Below are 4,209 nucleotides of genomic sequence, written 5' to 3'. Positions count from 1 at the left end.
TTTGATTTTCTAATGTGAGCCTCTCCTCTGCGGCCAATGATCCCTCCGCAATGTGCAACCTTTGCACTTGCTCTAATCTTAACTCTCTTTGTAAGCTTCGGACCTATTCTTCCAAAGCTGGTACGATAGCTCCCTCTTGTTCGGTTCCTGCTCTGCTAGCTCTAGGGGTAGTCTTGAGTCTAGTGATTGTTCTTTCTTGGAGCTCGACTCTCTCCCTTAGCTCAATGAGCTCATCCTTGGCCGCCTCCAACTCACCCTCTATCCGCTCCCTTGCTTCCTGTGCACTTATTATTTCTCTTGAAGCCTCGGCTAGCTGGAGTATCAAACCGTCTCTCTCGTTTTCCACGTCATAGAGTGATGCTTTATGACTTTCAAATTCAATCATAGCATTCTCTAAGTTCCTCTTCAACTCTGCTTCCCTTTGTTTGGCTGTCTCCACCTCTACTTCCTTTGCCTTGGATCTTTCTTTTATCTTGCTGAGCAGTTCATGCACCATGTGCATGTCTTTTTCATCTTCATCTGTCAACTCTAAAGCTCTTTCTGCCACCACCTCCACTGGCTTTGGCTCTTCTAGTATATTCGGTTCGTCCAGTTTCTCTTTACTTTCTTTTTTACTCTTTGTCTTTTCCCCCGTCCCTCTCCGTTCATCTTGTTTTTGTAGGGTGATCCCATAAACTGCCTCAAGGGCCTCTTCTTCAGTGTATCCTATAGCTACCAGATCCTCATAATCATTTCTCTTTTGCTGAACTGGATCTATCTTCTTTTCTTTGGTCTCGGCTTCTGGCTTTTCCATAATATCTGTGTCTACCTCTACTGTGATCTCTTCCACCATTTTTTCCGTCTTCTTCGGGCTTGGTACATCAGTAAAAGAGGGATGTTTGTCCTCAGCTTCCTTGGCTTTCCCTTTGTCGGCTTGCCCGTCTATCTCTTGAGGTTTAGTAGACTCATCTACTTTCCTTTTCCCCTTGTCTTCTTTTTTCAGCTCAGCTTTTAATTGTTGTACCTCCTCTTCAGTGTATGGCTCGACAGGTTGCTGCTCCAGAATAGCCTCCGACTCCTCATAAGCTTTAATATATTGATCGTATTGATCAATATGTGGCCTGGTTGAGCTAGTTCCGACTTTAGTGGGGTCTGGCACCCACTTTTCTTCAAAGTCACCCTTTAGAGCTCTTTCCGCTCTAAACTGCTCCACTAGTCTTTCCATTCTTGCCGCTTTCTGACTTTTGGTTTGCTTGGGAGCAACCTTCTTCTTTACTTTCTTCTTAAGCGGCTCGTCCACATCCTCTTCAGGTTCTGAAACTATTTCTAGTTTCCGGCTTGCTCTTGTGGATGCCCTCTTGGATACTTCGGGCTGTTCTTCCTCCTCCTCGTCTTCTCTAAGCCACTCATTCTGGGAGGGAACCTTTGGCCACTGATCTCTAGCTCCAATAGCTTCATAAGCTATTCTTGTCAGAATTTCCGCTCCTCCTATGTACTTTGGCTTCTCGTTGTGCATGGCAATTACTTGCTCGTGGATGTGTTCAGCATAATTCACCTCTTTTGGCATATTGCTCTTTAATGCCCATGTGATGGTGGTCGCAATGGCATGGGGTGGTGTCATATACTTTTGCGGTCTTTTACTGCAAACATGGAGAAACTCGTTGTACAGTCGGCAAAGGGTTGCCACTCTTGGGTCCGCCATATCTCCATAGGTTGCATTTTGCTTCTTGGGCCCATAGACCTCTATGGCCTCCCTTCTTTCTCTGACCGAGCTCCCTTTGTTGTGCAGCTTCAATGCGTCTACAATGAGCTGTGGAGTGATATGTACTTCTACTTTCTCTCCATCCATGGTTGTCAATGTGGCTTTTCCATCCTTCTGAATGGATGTTGCCAACTCGTAAACTCTTCTTGTATCCACACCTGATGGTCTCGAGGTGAAGAAACTGTGCAAGTCTGCCCTTTCCAGGTACCTGCTGATGTCTTCTGACCTGCTATAATCTACCAATTCCTGTGGGATCATCGGTACATCCACCGCTTGCCCTTGAGGATCTCTGAAAGTCCCCTGGTAGATCTTTATTCCCTCTTTCTCCAATACTGCTTCCTCCACCCAAGTTTTGGTTGGCTTGAGGATTTCTGCTGGAATGTCAAAGGGTTCCGCTTCTGCAATATCATCTTTGATTGTCAGTCTTTTTCTCTTCGTTGCCGATGACTTGGTGGAATCCATGGATCCTGTAACTCCAATTTCAGAAGTTAGCGTCTTTTTAGTACTGAAAGACGAAATGAAGCTTTTAACTATCCAAATGACTTGAAAATTGAAACATGAGCTATTCAGGGCCTAAGGATGCAAGGTAGGTGAAAAAATATGCAAAATGGGCTCAAAATCATGTTGGAGACATCATACGCGTATGATGTCTTTTGTGTCAAAATGACTTCATATTGGTTGTGCTTGTAGCTGATAGTGTATACATGAGTATCATATGCTTGGATATGAGTTTGGATACCATTTGGTCAAGTTTTGGCCAGTTTAGTCCAGTTTCGGCTCTTGGCAAAATTTTGAAAGGGAATTGGATTTTATGATCCAAATTGGATAAAACTTGGTGGTTCACTTTCAAATGGCATGTAGATCACTTCTGTTCGGTGGTCGAAGCCCTGAGGTGCCAAAATCACTTAGTGAGACATCATACGCGTATGATGTCTTTTAGTGTATTTTTGGACCAAATTTCTCTATAAGCTTGGATTTTGCTTTAGATAGGCTTATTCAGTGGATTTATGAAGTTTGGATAGATTTTGGGCTAAAAATGGCTCTGGAGACATCATACGCGTATGATGTCTTTTTCATCAATTTTGTATGGGATTGGTCCTGTGGACTCCCCATGTACTAGTGAAGGACTGTCTCTACTCAAATCTTGGTTTGGACTTGAGTATGTTGGATTTGGGTCAAAAATAGGCTTTAGGTACGGGATTTTCCTCAATTGGGCTAATGGGGTGATCCTCTTGACCAAATGGTTCCAAATTTCATATGTAGCATGTATTAGATATATATAATGGATGTATGATGACAAATGAGCAGTTTTGGCTCTGTAAGTGCAAATACACATCATACGCATATGATGTCTTTTGTGTCAAAATGGTGCTTTTTGGTTCCAGATAGCTTGTAGATGTGTTAATCAACAATCCTACAAAGTTTCAATGATTTCGGAGTTACTTTGACAAAATTAGGACCAAAAATCAATTTTATGGCCTACTTTGCGTCTTTTTGGTTTTCCTTGGGTTTTCTAACTCCAATTCTCATGATACTTGGTTCATAGGATGTGATTAACATGTGGAATGAGGCTATGCACTCAAATGTTGAAATGGATGTGAAATTCATGCTGTGAGACATCATACGCGTATGATGTCTTTTCTTGAAATGTTGGTCTTTTTGTGCAAAGAATGCTTTGTGCTAGTGCCCTAAGCCCTGCTAACTAATTTTCAACTTAAAAAGTCATCAGTTTAGCTAAAAAGCCCCCTTATAGGCATTTCAGTCTCCGAAGTCGTCTTTTTGCCTTGGAGTTGAATTTCTTCAACTTTTCTTCTCGAGAGTTGCATTTCCAGCTCATTGGATATGTTGTGAAGCCATCTATTTGGTTGAACTTGACTTTGGATCCCTGTTCTCCATCTTTCTCCTTTTGGTTGCCCGAAAGCGTCTTTTTCACCATCGGTAAGTGAATCAGCTTTCTTTTGGGTTTTGCTTGCAAACGTAAGTCATCCATGTATATTTGAAGCTGCTTGTGAAGTTTCATTTCATTCGGTCGTCAATTTCAGCCGTTATGCCAAAATGACGCTTTGTGTGTCCGCAGCCGAATCGGTTGTTCCGACCTACTTTTGGTGGTCCAAACCTGGAGATACTCCATGGTTGCATTGCCCTTGATGTTGTTAAGCTTCATGAGAAGTTTTGTGTCGTTTTGACAACTTTTTCCTGTTTGCCTCTTGCAGGCTCTGTTGACCTAGGGTTTTTCTAGTCGTTCTTTCTCGAGCTTTGAGTGTTAGAAACCCATCTTCTATACTAGGGTAACCCACCTATAAGTTCTTGCAAGGTTTGGTTAGGCGGTTGTGCCACTACCTAGCGTTCTTCCCCATTCCCCGTCTGCTCTTGTTTCTTGGTTTTGGTCAGTTTTCGCGACAAAAGTTAATGATAAGCATCAAAAGCTTATGGAAACGAGTCTACCTCTCATGTCTGGTGTCCTCTGA

This window comes from Adiantum capillus-veneris, chromosome 20, assembly GCF_014529385.1.
Source record: "Adiantum capillus-veneris isolate H3 chromosome 20, ASM1452938v2, whole genome shotgun sequence".
Classification (NCBI taxonomy): domain Eukaryota; kingdom Viridiplantae; phylum Streptophyta; class Polypodiopsida; order Polypodiales; family Pteridaceae; genus Adiantum; species Adiantum capillus-veneris.
The sequence above is the reverse complement of the archived record's forward strand: the minus strand, read 5'-3'. Positions refer to the sequence as shown.